Below are 21,537 nucleotides of genomic sequence, written 5' to 3' on the forward strand. Positions count from 1 at the left end.
ATAATAATAATAATATTAATAATAGTGATAATAATAGTAAAAATAAATCAATGCACGTATTACTAAAATGCCCTTCTCCCGACAACGAGAGTACGGGTTGTCACATTCTCCCCATGTTACTGGAAATTTCGTCCTCAAAATTTAATCAAGGGTCATACGATGAGCTCCCAAGGTATACATAGACTCCATTACCATACATAGATATAAGCAGTTTCACGAAAGTCCACAAAACGAACATATAAGACACATGGTGCATAAGGTCACATAGTACGTAAATAGCACGTAACAGTCACGTAGCACAAGATCCACAGAGTTTGTACGTATTTCACATAGTATAGAATTTCACAAATTTAATTATAACATCCAAGTAATGTACAGGAAAACCCGAAGTGTCACATTATCCCCAAGTTCAAGAAATTTCATCCCGAAATTTAGTGCGCAGCCATTGACAAGCTAGTGTGATTAAACGTTTTCGTGGGGTGTCACATCATCCCCTTGTTGGCTTGAAATTTCTTCCCGAAATTCAGTTGTAGCTTCAGTGCTGGAAGTAATGTTTGTAAACAACTGGGGATACATGCGTATCAGCTGGTTTTCCCGTTCCCAGGTAAACTCTGGGCCACAGCGTGAGTTCCAACGAACTCGTACTGTTGGATACACTACGCTTGAGGGTTTTGATTTCTTGATCCTTGATCTCAACCGGTTCCTCAACGAAGCGTAGTTTGTTGCTGATCACAAGTTCCTAAAAAGGAACAACGAATATTTTATCTGACAGACACTTCTTCAGATTAGGCACGTGAAAGATGTGTACCGCACTTAGCTCTTCAGGCAGGTTTAGTCTGCAAAGCTACCTTGCCGACCCTTTCGTTGATTTCGAACGGTCCATGATGTGCGTTAGGTGTAATATAATTTAGGTATATATTTTAAGCCCTTTTTACACTTTTTAGCCAAGTTTTAAATTTATAAAACACGATATTTACTAACACTAAACACACATATGGGCAAGTGCACCCATCGTGGACGTAGTATAGTGTTGGTAAGATACCGAGGTTGTCCAAGGACACAAGAGCTTTTAGTACCGGTTTATCCTCAACGTCTAATCAATCAAAATGTTAGAAAAAAGGTTTTTAAACTAAGAAAATAAAACTAACTAAAATACTGAAAAATAAAATAAAAATAAAAACAGATAGACAAGATGAATCACTTGGATCCGACTCGTGTGTAGTATAACCTTTGATTATTTTCGCATTTTTGCACTTGTTTAAGAGATTATCTTAGTTATTGTAGTAGGCCCCTCTTTTGAAGGTGACGTTATCCTCAACCCAGTAGTTTGAGTCAGCAAGGATACAATCCTAAAGGGTCGGATTATTGAAAGATAATTAATTAAGTTATTAATGCATAATGTGGTAGGCCCCTCTTTTGAAGGCGACGTTACCCTCGGCTAAGTAGTCTGAGTCAGCAGGGATACAGTCCTAAGTAGCCGGCTTAAAGTTTTAATAGTAGTTTAACTTATGAGGGGGTCAAAGAGTTTTGACCCCCGCCATCCAATACCGTTGGGTATTGAAGGAGGTCCTACTAAATTTGACCCAGGTCCTTTGCAAGATCTATACACTGAACAATGGCAAGACTCTTACCAAACTGTTCCCTTAACCCCCAACCAGGTAGCCAACATACCTCCATATAGACCGTGGAGATATGAATGGTGAAAATCTTTTATTTTATATAGACAGTAAAATAATGCCAAGCACCACAGACAAACGATAGGGAAGAATCACCTTCAACATAAGAAACTAGTAATTAAAGTCATTAATACAAAACCAATTGAAAAGTGCAAAAGATTAAAAATAAAAGGTATTACACTAAACACTTGTCTTCACCAAGTGATGTAAGAGACTTAGGCAAGCATGGCCTTTGATTGTCAAGAACTCTTACGATCAATCTTGGATCCCGAGACGACTCACACACTCTATGATGGACAATGGATGATGGTGGTGGATGATGGTGTTGTGATGGTGGTGGGTGAAGTGTGAGAGAGGTGGTGTGCCAAAGGATGAGTTGCAAGAGCTCCAAACACTCCTATTTATAGGCTGAACAGAAGCTCGGGCACGGCCCCGTGTCCGCTGGGCACGGCCCCGTGTCCATCTGACTCTCTCTCTTCATTAATCGTAATTCGCAATTTCAATAAATGCGCCTGCAGGAAGTTGACCACGCCCCCGTGTCCGCTGGGCACGGCCCCGTGGTGGGTAACAGAAGCTTCTATGAGTTTGTCTTTTCTGCTGACACTTGGGCACGGCCCCGTGCTCACTGAGCACGGGGCGTGTTCAGTCTTCTGTCTTCTTTGTTTTGCTTGGGAAAATGCTGTCGGGAGGTCGAGCATACCACTTTTGTTCCTTTTCTTGTATTTATGTTAGATTTAGCTGTCTTTTTGCTTCTTTTTTTCATTTGAGCTCATTTAATCCTGAAAATACAAAAGGAAGACAAAAACACACTTTTTCCAACATTAGTACTAAAAAAGGGTTAGTTTTATGCCACAATTGATGTAATTTATATGTTGCATTTTACACACATCAAATACCCCCACACTTGAATCTTTGCTTGTCCTCAAGCAAAACTCTTTATTATGTGGCTTACCCACCCAAATGGAATGGGTAGAAGAGAAGGTTTTTGGGCTTGTCATAGAGTGTCGGGGTTTCCAAGATTCTTTATTTAGGTTTTATATTTTTATTTATTTACAATCCTATTCGTCATGATTTATTAAAAACGTTTCATAAGATAAATTACTTATTAGGGCATAACATACCTTTTTAAAATTCCATCTATATACAAGTTCACATACCTCACGGGGGATCACTCAACACTCGGCCGAAGGTGTATTTTTAGTGAATCACTCGAGAGCGGCATGGAACTTACTCCTACCATAGGCTTGCCAATCAATCAATACTCCTCCTTTTCAACTATATACCTTTGTAAATATCAAGAGGACTTTTTGGGTGAAGGGTTAGGCTTGGGCTAAAGGTGGGTGGTTGGGTTAGTGGTTAGTAAAAGGGCAAAAAAACGTAACAAACGTCGGTTTTTGAAAGACTTTTTATTTATTTCATTTTGATGAACCATTTCAAACAAATTTATTTTTGATGGACTTGTTTGTTTATTTGGTTTCATCAAAATACATATATATTCTTTTTAAGTCATAAGAAAACCGAACGTTGTTACTAAAAGAAAGGGTTAAAATAAAAAGGTTTAGGTGGGTAAAAAGGGTGATTTGTTTTGGGTTAAGAAATGAAAAGGTTTAGGCCCAAAGGGGTTAACTAGGGCGATTTTGGGTAGGTGGTAAAAAATGAAAAATAATGGTGTAGAAAGAAAAAGGGTTAGTCCTAATGCCTCCATCATTTACTTACTTGGGTTTAAGTTGGTAAGGACCGGGAATGTATTGTCGTGGCAAGTTCTAGAGTCGTACGAACCAAGCGGCTATTCACACAAGAAACGAAAAATGAGCATTTAGTGTAAAGATACATATGTGTATGCTCGATAAAGGCTCAAAACTCACTTTTGTGGGAAAGGGTTTTTATGTGATCAAGTATATATAATCAAATTTTAACTAAGCTTGTCATGCCATTTCATAATTTTCTTATGTTGGTTCTTTTTATCATGACCCTATCTGTTGTAAATTTGTAAAAATATAACCTTGTTAGAACTTGAATTTCCCAACTTAAACTTAGACAATGAAAAATTTTTGAAAAAAATTGGGGTGATTAGCGGTTCCAATAGAGTTTTGTGTAAGGCTTGTTATTAGGACTTGCAAGATTCAAGGTTTTAGCATCCCCCCCCCCACACTTAAATTACACATTATCCTTAATGTGTCCCAAAAATAAGTTTTTAGGTTGATTGAATGTGTAAAAGGGTGTTGAAAGCAAAATTTTATGTTACTGGCACTCTGGACACGGCCCCGTGGTGACCGGGCACGACCCCGTGTTCATGTGCCAGTGACAAAAATTAGTAAAGAGAAACAGAAGCCTGGACACGGGGGCGTGTTCAATGAACACGACCCGTGTCCAGTTACCTGAACTGGGCGATTTTCTGCAGATTGTTCAACACGGGGCCGTGTTGGGCAGACACGGCCCGTGCTGAACTTGCTGTAATGAAGAAATTGTTGTCGGATGGCCCTGTTTTCGTGCATGGGGTGATGTTTCTCATTTCCCTTGCTATCCTTCACCATCCCGTGTGTGTTTTATTTATTACAACATCATCCAAATCTTAAAACCATCATTTCAATAAAAATCATAGAGAGATACATAGTCCTAGGAAATTAAAAACAAAGAAGAAATAAAAAGTTAAAAGTCCTAAATTAGATTGGTCGAGTGATATATAAAATTATCATACGGAGTCCCATTTTTTCATTAAGAACCAAAATCCCGGGAATAGATCATCGGTATTGTAGTAGGACTCTTGGCCGAGGGTTATCTTCCTAGATGTTGTTAAAGCCATTGTTCTATCTCTCTTGGGAGGAAGAAGGCGGCTTCGTTTTCCTCAACATCTGGCGGAGGAGGGGAAACACCAACCGGGACTCCTTGCAATATGTCTCGAGGAGGCCCCGGGTGCATGGCGTACCACTCGGCTGGTATGATGACTTCAGGCACCACGTTCCATGCCCTTTGGGTTATTATAGGAACCAAAGGAGGAGATGCGAGAATGTTCAACCTCTGGTGCAAGAGGTTGACATCCTGGAGACACCCTTCCAGTCCCACCGTTAGATGGTTGATACGGTCGACCAATGCTTCTTCCACCCTTGTTATTTCATCAATAGCCTCTCTTAATGCATAAACATAGTTTACAAGAGAGTCTTCCACCGTTGATGACCTCCTCCCCTGTCGGTTGTTCCTTGAGTGAGATGAAGATGCTCTGCTTGTTCTGCTCGCCATTCTAGGAAAACAGACCGAAAAGAACTCAATTTTTAAGAAACAGTACCTCGGACACGGCCCCGTGTCCAGTTGTCTATAGGATTTTAAAGCAAGGGATCTTTGAAGTTTTAAATTATTTTCTTTGTTTGTAAGTAACTTTTAAACATAAATAATTTAAAACAGAATGATATAACTTATTTCAATCAAGATTCCTTGAATAATAACCTTACAAACATCACAATAAAGGTTGGAATAATGAAGCTTCCAAGCTTTAATGGAGGTAGTGGTTTGAAATTGAAGGAGAAGGCAATGAACAAAAGTGGAAAAGACAAGAGGGTGATTGAGAACCTTCTTTTAGAACATACCTAGGATAGTATGAGTGAAGATCCCAGGAATCTCTGTCTTTTGAAGTGGTCCAAATGAGCAGGAATCATGCTGCATATATAGAAAACGACAGCATGCTGGACACGTCTCCGTGTCGGCTGGACACGGCTCTGTGTGCAGACAGAATCCTGACACATTTTTGCCCGTATTCTGATAAAATCAGAAGAGAATCTTTTGGTGGACACGGGGGCGTCTTGACCTGGGCACGGCCCCGTGTCTGGAAGCTGTCTTATGGAGTTTGCTTATTTTTGAGGAACTTATCCGGATCGGGCGGTTCCTTACTGGATGGAACAACCCCAAAGTGCCTAAGATACCTTAATTGGTCTAGATTAAGACGAGAACGCAAGAGGTTGTCGGTGAGGGTGATTCCTATGCTAAATGTAGGTGGACAAGTCCAACCCTTTTCCGGGCTCTCGTTAAAGAAGGTGTATGCCGAATCGCTCAGGTCTATGTATGCATCGAACGAAGTCGATGGGGAGTCCTTCACGGCACAATCGGCACAGGGACGACTATCGTCCAAGTCTTCGCTAGAGTTGAAGGTATTATCGGGAGCAACGAGGTTGTTTTAATGCGACCCCAACACTTCTTCTTGGTCATTGTCTTGAGATGAATTAAGGAAATCCATCTTAAGTTCTTTTAACCAATTAAGAATCAGATCTTCTAGTTGAAATAGTTCATCAAGAAGCATTTCTCCTAAAATATCTGGCTGGGCGCATTCTAGGGAGAGATAAGGATTATTTTTACTTTCGCCCCTCTTAAGGCTACAGGCAAACGATGGGTCTATATAGTGGGGCTTATAATTTAGAAAATAACATTCTAATTCTTTATGACCGCCTCCACATAATTGACACCACGTACCATAAGAGTGCCGAAAGTAAAAAAAGATCATTATCACTCATTTTTGTGTCAGAAATTACCAACCGTCGGGATCTTACGGTTCTGTTTTCAATAACTGAATCTTGGGCACGGGGGCGTGTTGGGTGGGCACGGCCCCGTGTTCAGCTTACTGTCTGACTTAAAACAAGATTGCCAGTTCCAATGATTGGGCACGGGGCGTGTTCAACGGGCACGACCCGTGCTGAGTTCTGCAGAAGCTGAAAAATTAAGAAAATCCTAAAAAAATAAAAAGAAAATAGAAAAAATGATTAGGCCGTTGATTCCTAACTTTCTTAAAGTCCTTGTGTCCCCGGCAGCGACGCCAAAAACTTGATGTGCATTAGGTGTAATATAATTTAGGTATATATTTTAAGCCCTTTTTACACTTTTTAGCCAAGTTTTAAGTTTATAAAACACGATATTTACTAACACTAAACACACATATGGGCAAGTGCACCCATCGTGGACGTAGTATAGTGTTGGTAAGATACCGAGGTCGTCCAAGGACACAAGCGCTTTTAGTACCGGTTTATCCTCAACGTCTAATCAATCAAAATGTTAGAAAAAGGTTTTTAAACTAAGAAAATAAAACTAACTAAAATGCTGAAAAATAAAATAAAAATAAAAACAGATAGACAAGATGAATCACTTGGATCCGACTCGTGTGTAGTGTAACCTTTGATTATTTTCGCACTTTTGCACTTGTTTAAGAGATTATCTTAGTTATTGTAGTAGACCCCTCTTTTGAAGGTGACGTTACCCTCAACCCAGTAGTTTGAGTCAGCAAGGATACAATCCTAAAGGGTCGGATTATTGAAAGATAATTAATTAAGTTATTAATGCATAATGTGGTAGACCCCTCTTTTGAAGGCGACGTTACCCTCGGCTAAGTAGTCTGAGTCAGCAGAGATACAGTCCTAAGTAGCCGGGTTAAAGTTTTAATAGTAGTTTAACTTATGAGGGGGTCAAAGAGTTTGGACCCCCGCCATCTAATACCGTTGGGTATTGAAGGAGGTCCTACTGAATTTGACCCAGGTCCTTTGCGGATCTATACACTGAACAATGGCAAGACTCTTACCAAACCGTTCCCTTAACCCCCGACCAGGTAGCCAACATACCTCCATATAGACCGTGGAGATATGAATGGTGAAAATCTTTTATTTTATATAGACAGTAAAATAATGCCAAGACACCACGGACAAACGATAAGGAAGAATCACCTTCAACATAAGAAACTAGTAATTAAAGTCATTAATACAAAAGCAATTAAAAAGTGCAAAAGATTAAAAATAAAAAGTATTACACTAAACACTTGTCTTCACCAAGTGATGTAAGAGACTTAGGCAAACATGCCCTTTGATTGTCAAGAACTCTTACGATCAATCTTGGATCCCGAGACGACTCACACACTCTGTGATGGACAATGGATGATGGTGGTGGATGATGGTGTTGTGATGGTGGTGGGTGAAGTGTGAGAGAGGTGGTGTGCCAAGGGATGAGTTGCAAGAGCTCCAAACACTCCTATTTATAGGCTGAACAGAAGCTCGGGCACGGCCCCGTGTCCGCTGGGCACGGCCCCGTGTCCATCTGACTCTCTCTATTCATTAATTGTAATTCGCAATTTCAATAAATGCGCTTGCAGGAAGTTGACCACGCCCCCGTGTCCACTGCGCACGGCCCCGTGTTGGGCAACAGAAGCTTCTATGAGTTTGTCTTTTCTGCTGACACTTGGGCACGGCCGCGTGCTCACTGAGCACGGGGCGTGTTCAGTCTTCTGTCTTCTTTGTTTTGCTTGGGAAGATGCTGTCGAAAGGTCGGGCATGCCACTTTTGTTCCTTTTCTTGTATTTATGTTAGATTTAGCTGTCTTTTTGCTTCTTTTGTTCATTTGAGCTCATTTAATCCTGAAAATACAAAAGGAAGACAAAAACACACTTTTTCCAACATTAGTACTAAAAAAGGGTTAGTTTTATGCCACAATTGATGTAATTTATATGTTGCATTTTACACACATCAGTCCAACATATCGCGGATTAAGTCCGTCCCGTTAGCCAAAACGTACCACACCCTTCCATGGTGAAACTTTAAGTAGAACCCAGTCTCCGACTAGGAATTCTGCGTAGCTTTTCTGATGGTCACGAGCTGCCGCCATGCGTTGTCTGATCTGGGCAATCTTATCTGTTGTGCTAAGTACAAGTCTCGGGTCGGTAATTTGGCTTCTGCCAACTTCCGCCCAATACAGAGGTGTCCGATATTTGCGTCCGTGCAATGCCCCAAATGGTGTTGGCTGAATGCTAGTGTGATTGTTGTTGTTGGAAGAGAATTCTACAAAAATGGAAGTGTCACTCGAATCCAGGGTCGATAACACATGTTCTCAGCATGCCTTTGAGTGTTTGGATGGTGCGTTTGGCCTGACCATCAGTTTCCGGGCGATAAGCGGTGCTTATGCCTAACTGTGAGCCAAAGGTCTTTGTACACACCGCGCGACGAATCGGATGCAAAATGTGGGTTTCGATCAAAAGTGATAGAAGTTGGCACTCCGTGCCCAGCATCTACTTTTGTCAAGTAGATGGTTGCAAATTCGAAAACTTGTTGGTTTCTTTGGTCGCGTGCCGTTACTAGCAGACATTTCATCAATTCCTTGGACAGGATAGAATAAGATAGAAGCACCTCGTAGATCATCTTCCAATTGCTGGAGTTATGGATATTTGAGCATCTCTCGAATGCTAGGTGATGCTCTTTCGAGTTTAAATCGTGAGGGGTTGCGTATACGGTCGAGAAATGCGGGCTTTGCGACATTATAAGTCGTGCATTGAAAACTTAGCGCAAGGCGGTTTGCGTCGTAGAAGTACCAGGGTAGAGCGTAGAAGTCGTCCTGATTCCCACTGGTTTTCGGAATAGGTTCGGACGTCATCGAAAGAAACAAGTGTCGAATTTTGACAGGATGGAATAAATTCGAGTGTCGTAACTAGGTATTGATCGTATCGAGTTCGAAGAACAGTGCTTGCAATACCCGTTACCCCCGGGGTATCCTTGTCTCGTTGCTCTAGCACGTAACATTCGTAGGAAGTAATTCGTCCAAACGGAGATTTGTGCAGTGTAGAGTAGCATAAGGATCATGGAATCCGTGAAACATAACACGAGTAGCGAGATAATGCAAGAAGGATAGTCAAAATTGATGCGTTTAACTTGAGACAAAACATAAAGGCTTTGGGATCGGCAATAGGGATTTATCTGATGTCGATGAGGTAGCTGGTCGCACACAAGCTATGGGTGTTTAGAATAAAGAACGTTGCTTGCTGATAAGGGGTGTTACGTCGATGTTGTTTGCGCAAAATGAAGCAGCTAGAGAGGGGTGTTCGTCGTGCGGGTCTGTAGGTTTCAGGGTCTACTGAGACGCCTGGCAGGATGTGATTTCTTGGGTCTGTAGAAAATCAAGTTCAAGTGGGTTGTTCTAAGTCGTGCGAATGAGTTTGAAGTAGCGCTTGCGTCGTCGGGGGGGGGGTTGATGTGAAACTGCAGAAACGGGCTTTCTAAATAGCACGATTGAGGTAAATGTTGCAAATTTTCACGGTTTATCAACTATAGGTCGATCTTGCTGAATTCATTAATCCGGAGAGAATTCTGGTCAAGGTTCTTGTATGAAGAAACGTGGATATCGTGATAAAGAAACGGTAGAAGCAAGGATACCATCTTGAGCAATAAACGTGGATTCGTACGAAAGCTAGTGAAAGGATTCACGGACTCAGACTAGTCGTCGAAGAATAACGGTTCTAGCGAATGAAGGATAAGGTAAGCATCTAGGCCACCGTACTCGTCGGTGGGTTGACTGGCTTGTATCTTCGTCTTGTCACGCCTTCAAATACGTCGGTTTGTAAGAAAGATATCACTTTGCTGGGTTTTGGGGCGTGCTAAGGTATAGGGTTGAACTTGAATAATAAGGATTAACCATGTAAAGAGGAATTAGGGTAAATAACTTCGTGGTCGATGGAAAGGTGATACGATTGCTGGCACTGCAATGAGAAGCATACACCGCGCATGCTTTTCGTGTTCGAGACGTGCAAACAGAAACCCAAAAAGTGTAGACTTACTACTTAAGTCGGGAAAAGAAATACGCAGGTAAAAAGGACGCGAATGGTGTCGTCGCTTCTTCTAATATCCCTTGATATAGGGGTGGCTTCCTTTCGTCGATTCGTTCTCGTAACTTCTCTATGTAGTCCGTAGCAGGCCTTTCCTGAGCAGGTTTATCGAGTAAACGTCCTTCGCATCGATTCGCAGTCTAGGGATAATATCAGGAAATACGTGGATGAGGGCTCGGAATAACTAGCTCCTTGCCCTTAGTGCTTCGTGGTTTCGAATCAAGTTTAGGAGGACTAGCTCCTGCTTAACACGTAACATGCTAGCCTAGCCTTCGTATGATTCACTTTGTTAAATACTAAATATACACATTTATACTAACACATATATGCTAATTATACACATACACACATGCATGTTCACACACATAAGTTATGCACAAGTAAATGCCGTTAGCCTATCAGTACCAGGTGAGCATCTGAGGTTGACGAACCTTGCAATCTGGAGTGTGGTGTCGTTGTGGTTTCCATTAAAGAACGGTTATAGTCAGGTTTTCATATAAAAATATTTTATTTCCCAAACCCAAAATATTTTATATGATACCAATCTGTCACAACCTCAAAAATCCACACGCGGAATATTACCGCGAGGTGTGTGACTGACCAGGATCTTAGCCACTAATTATTTGGAACGGATTAGTTATTGTTATAAACATAAGTATAATTAGTGACCACATTTAAATTTTTCAAAATATAGTTTAAGTTCACAGCGGAAAGGGGAAGAAAACGCATCGAAATGGAAAACGACAAGTTTGCTATCATGATACTTACGAACCACAAACTCCATCCGATTGCAACGTCCGTCCAGAGCTGTATCGAGCAACCTGCAAAGCATGCAGTAGAGTGTCAACATAAGGTTGGCGAGTTCACGTGTTTACAGTGTTCCAGTTTTTATTCCAAAAACTTGTTTGACAGTTAATTTACTCATTTATACATTCCATGGGGAGCTACCCCATAAGTAAGCTACTAAACTGTTTACAATACCGAATACTATGCGACCGTCGTTTCCGTAGAGTGCCCCGTTTGTCAATGTTCTATCATCATTGACGGTTTGCCAGAATCTATTAGTTCACGCCCGATCCCATACGCGGGCACGGTGTAAGGCTGGTGAGACCTAAATAGCGCTATCAACTAATAACCCGTTCGCCTGGCCCCGGCGACTAATCAGTATTAAGTAGTAGGGACTTGAGTGATAGAGTTTCGTTTAGTTTTGCTTGGTGCATCCAGTATAAATAGTAATTAACTAAGGGTCCCGCATAAGGGGAGAAAAGTAGGTTTGTATCCCTCACAGGGGATAGCGTTGTTACCCGTATCCCACACAAGGAGATAGAAATACCGTATCCCGCACAAGGAGATAGTAAGCAATCCCAAACCAGGAAAAGTGTTTTGTTCTGTTTCCCAACCACCGGGAATGCATGCTTTAAGTAAAAAGTAGTGAACTCACCTTTGCTTTGCTCGGTAGACAATTTACTTGGGTTACGTTAGTCAACCTTACCCTATTATGGTTATTAAATATTTATTAGGTTCGTATGCAAGAAATGTCACGTATAATTTACACGTATCTAACACATAGCACGTAAGTCATACTTGTCAATACGGTGTTGGGCCTATCCCAGCATATGAACAGTTAGACAGTAGCAACACATAGTCTAGTTAAGCAGTGGCAAATAACACATAGTCCAAAACAGGTTATCACATAGTGGGCCCAATAACTGAGTCAAGCAGCCCAGTCGAGACTAGGTGGTCTCGACTCGAGGTCATGAGGTCTCGAGTCGCAACCAAAAGGTCTCGGGTTGCAAATGGGAAGTCTCGAGTGATACATGCACGAGTCGAAACCTCGAGTCAGGTCTCGAGTCGAGACCAGGAGATCTCGAGTCGCAACCTTGTTGGTTTCGAGTCCCCTAATGTGCATGCTTGGTCTCGAGTAGTCATTCAATGGTCTCGAGTCGCAACCTCGCGGTCTCGACTCACAACCACTTATGCATGCACAGGTGGAATGCTTCTAGAACATTCTCCAACTTTTGTACTATCCAATCAGATTTCACGAACATGTACTGTCCAATCGAAAAAATTCTCTAACATGTTTTCAATTCCCTATGCTTACCAAATTAGATCAAACATAACTCATTTCAAATATTTCAAGCATCATTCAAAGCATTTCATCAAAATCATATACTCATACATGCTCTTATTCCTATACTCTCATAAAATCCTAAGCCAAACTTTAGTCTCATTCATACCAACTCAGTCAGCAAGTATGCATATTGTCAAGACCCATAAGATTGCAATTAATCATCATATGCTTCATCTACACCATATGAACAGTTTATACAAATGAATCATGTTATCATTATAAATATCATTTAAAAGATCATGCACCCTGTTTGCAAACATTAATTATTATTTCTAACCACAATAACAGTCAACAAGGTTCCTATTAATAGTCAAACCTCTAAACTACTAAAACAAAATACACTTTCATTCTCTATTTTAAAAAACCACGGAGAATTTAGAACCATTAGCAATAATCGGACCACAATTAATTTTATCCACCCCAATCAGTTACCAAACATGTTCATACTTTCATTTCTTTAGATCAAGCATCACCAATACTAAAATAGCAGACTTCTTCAACCAAATTCAACTAAAACCTATCTATCACTCTCAATATAAAGCATGTAAAACATGCACTGCAAACACCAATTCTACACACTAGACAGCCTATACAAAACGGATCAGCAGTTACAAAAGTTAACATCAGTTTATATATTCAGCTTTCATAAATGCCAAACATGTCCTAGCCATTCCAACATAATCGTTGCATACCAAACCGTTAATATATATGAATCGAAACTCACAAAGCTCACAACTAACATTCACTGACCAAGGGTAAACAAACACAGGGGGGGTATAAACTGACCAAAGGTTTCGAGACAAAACGAAATGCCTGCCGCCATGGCCACTGTGCACGAGCCGAAGCTTCGAGGTCCAGACTCGAGCCTGAAGAAAACCTCTTCTGTCGCCGTACTCGGTAGTATTGTCGCCGGAAATCACAATCTCCACCGCAGAGCTACTCGTCAGAGCCGTCGCATTCTGACAGTCGGAGCTCTAGGGTCGCCGGAGTTCTCTATTTCTTTGAGTTTTCTGGTATCGCCACACCACCAAGGAGTGGTGGTCGGCTCCCGCTCCTCAGCAGCTCTAACTATCTCTCTCTCTCTCTCTCTTGCAAAAGTGTGCACAGAAGGATCGGAAAGGGGGAAGGTTGAGTGTTGTCGGCTGCTGTGTATGGGTGGGGTGTTGGCAGAAGGATAAGGGGGGTGTTTCGATGAGGGTGAGTAGCCGGAGAAGACAGCCGGAAAAGCTCCGGTCGCCAGAGTAACAGAGGGGAATGAGGGGTGTGTCTCGAGTGGGTGCGCGGCTGCCTTAGTTTTGTAGGGTTTTGGGTTAAGAGAAAATAAGATAGGAGGGTTTTAAGTGGTTTAAATAGTGTAGATTTAGGTTTAAAGAGTGGGTCTTGGGCCTAGCGCAAGTGCGTGAACCCTTTTAAACGACTACGAGTCTCGCCCAACCAGACTTGTCCGGTTATATTAACTAAATGCGTAATTAATTTAAATCTCTAGTCGCGGACTATTATTATTTCATGAATAATAATAATAATAATAATAGTAAAAATAAATCAATGCACGTATTACTAAAATGCCCTTCTCCCGACAACGAGAGTACGGGTTGTCACAACAACAATGGAGGCAACAATGGGGGTAACAATAATGGCAATGGCGCCCGAGGCCGTGCCTTCGTGATTGGACAGGGTGATGCTAGGAATGATCCCAACGTTGTGATGGGTAAGTTTCTACTGGATGACTTTTATGTTACTGTTTTATTTGATTCGGGTGCCGATACTAGTTACGTGTCCTTAGAAGTTAGTCAAATGCTTAAGCGTACTCCAACACTTTTGACCACCAAACACATGGTAGAGCTAGCAAAAGTTAAAAGTTTAGAGGCCACACACATAATTAAGGGTTGTAATCTTGTTCTTGCTGATCAGACCTTTTCTATCGACCTCATTCCTATCGTTCTGTGTAGTTTCGACGTTGTTATTGGGATGGATTGGTTATCTCATCAGCAAGCGGAAATTCTTTGCAACGAGAAGATTGTCCGCATCCCTCGTTCTGGTGAAGAACCCCTCGTGATTCGTGGCGACAAGAGTGGTGCTGTTGTGGGCATCATCTCTTTCCTTAAGGCCCAGAAGTGTTTGCGAAAGGGCCACACTGCCATTCTAGCTCTCGTTACTGACGCGTCAATGGAAGAGAAGAGAGTGGAAGACATTCCTATTGTACGCGATTTTCCTGAGGTATTCCCCGAGGAATTACCTGGTCTTCCGCCTTATCGTCAAGTCGAGTTTCAAATCGAGCTAACTCCTGGAGCAGCGCCCACAGCTCGCGCACCTTATCGCCTAGCTCCATTAGAACTTGAAGAACTATCCTCGCAACTGCAAGAGCTCTTGGACAAAGGCTTTATTCGTCCTAGCTCTTCGCCCTGAGGAGCTCCAGTCTTGTTTGTGAAGAAGAAAGACGGTACTTTCAGAATGTGTATTGACTATCGTGAACTTAACAAGGTGACCTTGAAGAATCATTATCCTCTCCCACGTATAGACGACTTGTTCGACCAGTTGCAAGGGTCGAGCTATTACTCCAAGATTGATTTGAGATCGGGATACCATCAGTTGAGAGTCCGAGATGAGGACGTCTCTAAAACAGCATTCAGGACTCGTTATGGGCATTACGAGTTTCTAGTTATGCCTTTCGGATTGACGAATGCACCCGCGGTCTTCATGGATCTCATGAACCGAGTGTGCAAGCCCTACCTGGATAAGTTCGTTATCGTTTTCATCGACGACATCCTGATCTATTCGAAGAGTCAGGAAGAGCACGAGCATCATATACGACTTATCTTGGAACTTCTTCGAGCAAAGCAGTTGTATGCCAAATTTTCGAAATGTGACTTCTGGCTTCGCGAAGTCCACTTCCTAGGCCACGTGGTAAACAAGGATGGGATCCATGTTGATCCATCCAAGGTAGACTCGATCAAGAATTGGCCTGCACCCCGTACACCAACAGAAATCCGCCAATTCTTGGGTTTGGCAGGCTACTACAGAAGGTTCATCAAGGATTTCTCAAAGATTGCACAACCTCTCACATCACTGACTCAGAATGGTATCACCTATCGTTGGGGTGATGCACAAGAATCTGCTTTCCAGCACTTAAAAGGTAGACTTTATAGCGCGCCTATCCTCTCATTGCCTAAGGGAACAGATGATTTTGTGGTTTATTGCGACGCTTCCATCCAAGGACTCGGTTGCGTGTTGATGCAACGTGACAAGGTCATTGCCTACGCATCACGCCAACTTAAAGTTCACAAAAGGAACTACACTACGCACGACCTGGAATTGGGAGCAGTTGTTTTCGCACTTAAGATATGGAGACATTACCTGTACGGTACCAAGTGCACCATTTACACCGATTACAGGAGTCTCGAGCATATCTTCAAGCAAAAGGAGTTAAACATGCGGCAACTTCGATGAGTTGAGCTCTTGAATGATTACAAATGTGCGATCAAGTACCATCCGGGCAAAGCCAATGTTGTGGCTGACGCCCTCAGTCGAAAGGATACTACACCTAAACGTGTGCGAGCGTTACAACTTACCATCCAATCTAGTCTTCCTACTCAGATACGAGAGGCTCATATTGAAGCAATGAAAGCAGAGAACATCAGGGCTGAGTCCCTACGAGGATCAAGGAAACGGTTAGAACATAAGGAAGGCGGCGCCTACTATGTAAATGGGCGCATCTGGGTCCCACTTTACGAAAACTTACGCGAGCTTGTGATGGATGAAGCGCACAAGTCTCGTTACTCAGTACATCCTGGTTCGGATAAGATGTACCACGACTTGAAGACTACATACTGGTGGCCTAGCATGAAAGCCAATATAGCAACCTACGTCCGTAAATGTTTGACTTGTGCGAGAGTCAAGACTGAATATCAGAAACCATCAGGCCTACTCCAACAACCAGACATCCCGACATGGAAATGGGAGCAAATCTCCATGGATTTCGTTACTGGCCTGCCTAGATCCCAACGCGGAAATGACACTATTTGGGTGATAGTGGATCGATTGACTAAGTCTGCACACTTCTTGGCTATCAAGGAAACCGACAAGTTTTCTACCTTAGCAGACATCTACCTAAAGGAAGTAGTATCAAGACATAGAGTGCCAACCTTCACCATTTCTGATCGTGACTCACATTTTACATCTAAATTGTGGCAAGCTATGCACAAGTCCTTTGGTTCTCGATTAGACATGAGCACAGCATATCATCCACAGACGGATGGGCAATCTGAACACACCATCCAAACCCTTGAAGACATGCTTAGGGCATGTGCAATCGACTTTGGTAACGGCTGGAAAAAACGCCTCCCTTTAGTGGAGTTTTCATATAACAACAGTTACCACACCAGTATCCTGGCCGCTCCGTTCGAGGCATTGTATGGACGTAAATGCCGATCACCTCTCTGTTGGGCAGAAGTTGGTGACAGTCAAATCACTGGCCCAGAACTTGTAGTAGATACAACCGAGAGGATTGCTCAGATACGACAACGAATGGCGGCAGCTCGTGACCGTCAGAAAAGCTACGCTGATAAGCGCAGGAAATCACTCGAGTTCCAGGTTGGGGATCGAGTGCTACTCAAAGTCTCACCTTGGAAAGGTGTAGTTCGTTTTGGCAAACGAGGCAAACTCAATCCGCGTTATGTCGGACCATTCGAAATTATTGAGAAAATTGGCAAAGTCGCTTACAAGTTGAATCTACCTGAAGAACTCAGCGGTGTTCACAACGTATTCCACGTGTCAAATCTGAAAAAGTGTCTGTCATATGAGACCCTCCTAGTTCCCTTAAAGGAGCTCACAATCGACGACCAGTTGCGATTCGTCGAGGAACCAGTTGAAATCACAGACCGAGACGTTAAGATTCTCAAGCGTACCAGAATACCTCTTGTTCGAGTTCGTTGGAACTCCCGTCATGGCCCAGAGTATACCTGGGAACGAGAAAACCAAATGAAACTCAAGTATCCCCAGTTGTTTAAGAAAAGTGCAACCACTACTGAGGCTGAAGCTACTGCAGAATTTCGAGACGAAATTCCAAACCAACGGGGGGATGATGTGAAACCCCAGGAAAAACCAGGAAACCACGCAACTCAACTAGCTTCCTCAGTAACCACGTTCTAAATTTCGGGACGAAATTTTCTTAACATGGGGAGAATGTGATAACCCTCATAATTACATGTATCCATACGATGAATTAATATTATATTGTGCCTATTGATTGTATAGAAAATTGACTAAATGGTCATGAATATTTTCTTGAGTGTTGGGAATTAAAAGCATTATAAAAAGTTACATAAAAGACATTATACGGAACAACTTAGCACTTTAACGAATGGTACTTAACCGAACAACCGGACATTACCCGGGACACCAAAATTTTGTCAGAAACATTACTTTATTATTTTTAACTAATTATGGTCTCAAAAATCCCAACACACTATAAAAATATGTCATGCACATAATACCTTAGATAATTCACTAAACCTCCTAAGTAATCACCTACTTATAATCAAAACTTACAATTAACCCCCCCCCCTCAATATTTTCGGCTCACATAGGGGACCCACCATAATCATCACCAAATCCCCAATTAAATATTCCCTTTTTATGTGATTGGTCTTGCTCTTGCCAAGAAATCACAATGATGTTAAATAGGTTGGGCTAGAGATCACAACTAATCATTTCATCTTCACTAGAAGTTCACTTCACCATCTTCACTCTCTCCCTCTCCCTCTCGGCTGCACATAACCGCCACCACCACCACCACCACTTCAACATTCATTCATTTGTTCCATTTCCAAGTTCAAACCAAGTGCTAGAAAAAGTCTTGTGAAGCTTGAAGCTTGGAGGTCTTGAAGGAACATCACACCTTGCTTTCTCACGCCATCTTCATCATCATTCTTTGTTCACAAGTTCATCCCTAGCCTTTGTGCTAGTTGTAAGTCTTCGATTTAACTCTTGGTCACTTCTACGTTTATTCGAAAGAATGTAGTTGATGTTTAACACAAGAACACAAAAAGAAAATGAACAAGGAACATGAACATAAACTTACATAAAGATGAAATCTGTTTGGATTAAGTTTGGTTAAAGCATGCATGATGTTTGATCGTTGACTTCTTGATAAACCGTTGTTAGGACATTTGTTGATGCGTTTTGGTAACATTTACACTATAAAAAGAATGTTGATTAGCATTTTAGTAACATTTACACTATAAAAAGCATGCTGATTAGCATTTTCAGCCAACTTCAACTGGCTGTAACTGGATCATTATAAATCGAAAAACTGATTTTATGAAGCCTAATTAATGTATTTTCGAAAAAACGGATCAAATGGCACTAGAATCGTAATTTTTTGAGGTCGTTTACTATTTTTAAAGAACTGTTTTCGGACAGCAGCTCAAGCTGCGTTTTTACTACAGAAAATGTGTGTTGTATTTTTAGTCATAACTTGAAACCTGAGTAGAACTTGCTCATGAAATTTATACTAGAGATGATCACTGATGTCGCAGTCATCTTCCAACTGGAATTTCGTCAATCGGACTTACGATGAATTTTAAATGAATTATTCCGTGGACTGCAGTCAGAAAGTGACGAATCTGATTTGCAGTCTGGTAAATGATTTTTTATAAAATATTGGTAATGAATTGGATCCCGAGATTTTTACACAATAATACTTGGATCGTTTAAGACCTTCTGTAAAAAGTTGGGAATTTCTGGAATAGGTTAACTATTTTATTAAAATGCCCGAAAACAGCCCAGTTTTGGATATTAAAACTGAAATGATATAAGTAGTAACTTGCGTGTCTAAATGTCGAGTAGGTTATCTGAGAACGATCTAACATGTTATTTGACAATGAAAGTGTTATGTGCAATGTCGTATGTTTGCTTATGAATGGGAATAGATGAGAAGTTTATATGGGCATGAACCGTTAAAGTGAGTGCATGTTATTTGGTAGATGCATGTAGGAACTTCGTGCTTATTTGAAGTCACTAACAAACTAAGTGGTAATCATACTAGGACGTGATTGACCGACCTTGACTGTTAGCTATTTTTGAGAGTTAAACCGAGCAACCAAAGGTGAGTTCACACTCTTAAGGCATGGGATTCCAGGTGGGTTGGGAATGGGATTAAATAGCTAAGACGGAACTTGTACTTTCACCACTACTAGACTACTTACCTCTATCCTCGGATTGGGAAGGACGCCAGCGCAAACCTACGTATTCACTACGTACCACTGTCCTCGGATTGGGAAGGGCACCGGCGCTAAACCTACGTATTCTTATACGTACCTCTGTCCTCGGATTGGGAATGGCACCCGCGCTAAACCTACATATTTAACATGTACCTCTGTCCTCGGATTGGGAAGGACACTTATATATACATCTAGTCTAGTGGTTTACAACATGGGGTAGCCCCCACCGTTTATGGTTTGGAAAATAAGGAAAGTTGATTTAACCTGCAGTTGCAAACAGACTCATAGTTCTTGAAAAACTACTTTATAACGAACACCTACTGTGAACTCGCTCAACTTTGTTGTTGACTCGTTGTTACATGCCTTGCAGGTCGTTAGATGCTTATGGAGCTTGCACGAGGAGGAGGTCGTTGTGGGATATGGACTGTTATGTCCCATTCTAAATATTTAAACTTTATAAACTTATTAAACTTATGTTTTGATTCCACGTCTTAAGCTTCCACTGTTTAATTTGAACTTGATTAACTAGTTTTGAAACACCAATTATATTGCGTGGTTGGGTTTTATCTATTTTAAATACATTGTTCAATATGATTGGTGGCTGGGTCCTGGTCATGTCACGCCTCCAAGCGGTGATACTCCGCGTGTGGATTTTGGGGGTGTGACAACAAACGTTGTAACTAACACAGCATAACCTGTCAAGCGCCATCATTCATTCGTGATACCTAATCAAAGTAATTACACATGCACATATTGTAACAAGAGCAAAATTCACAACAAACAAAGAAGCAAAACCAAATATTAACATAAACCACGTCAAAAGCAACAAAAAGTTAACAGACGATAATTATAAGATAAGTTGTTCACGAAAATGTCAGTTGGTTATAAGGCTATTCAAGCCCATACACGGCGCGCAGGCCGGAATTCTTCAGTCTTGATGACTAGGGCCAGCTCCATGGCCTTCATCACCAAGAGCTTTCTTCAGGAATTCAACAGCGTTAGCCTTTCGAGACACCTTTTCAACAGCTTTTACAATGCCAAATTCAACAAACTCGTACTCACGGCGTTTGACGGCATACTTACCGGAACAATCTTCCTTGAATAATTCAAAATGGTAATCTTTTTAATTATTCACAGCAGCAGCTCTGCCCTCGCTGTAACCTTCCTTCCGCCCACTATTATATGCCGCTTGACCCAACTCAAAGATGTAGTTGGCAAGCTCATGAGATTTCACAATACGTTCAGAAATCTACAAGAAGCATACAGAAACATAAGAAAAGTAATAAACACACATAAAAAATGAACATGTACAAAAGAAGGTACCATAGGCACCGCGCGAGAGAGGAGCCATTTGCAATCAGCAGAAACCTCCTTAGCAAGAAGTTCAGAAGCTTTGCACTCTGCAACCACCTCCTCACCAAATTTCTCCAACTTAGCTATGCGCTGGAGATACTCCTCTTCTCTTTTCTGAGACGCAACACGCGCCTGCTCAGCTTACTCACTAATCTTGTGTTTTTCACCAGACATCCGAACAATCGCTTCACGTTGTGCTTGCAACTCCTTATTGGTACGTTCACAGGTAGTCTCCCAGTCCTTCTGCTTCTGGGTGTTGACCTGTTTTTCCTGAGCAAGCTTTTGTTCAGCATCTGAAATCTCCACAACAAACCCTTCTTCTCAGCATTAAATTTCTCCATTTCTTCAGTAAATGCCTTCTTCTCATTTTCAAACTCAAGTGTATCCTCCCCCATCAGTTTCCAATCCCGAACAATCTCTAGAGAGGGGGCAAAAAAGTTAACCCCGGCATGAATATGATCATCTAATAGATCAAACCGGTTGCGCTTTTTCTGAAACAACCTCTCAGCAGGGGGGAAAGACAAAGAGAAGAACTCTCGGAAG

This window comes from Helianthus annuus, chromosome 2, assembly GCF_002127325.2.
Source record: "Helianthus annuus cultivar XRQ/B chromosome 2, HanXRQr2.0-SUNRISE, whole genome shotgun sequence".
Lineage (NCBI taxonomy): Eukaryota > Viridiplantae > Streptophyta > Magnoliopsida > Asterales > Asteraceae > Helianthus > Helianthus annuus.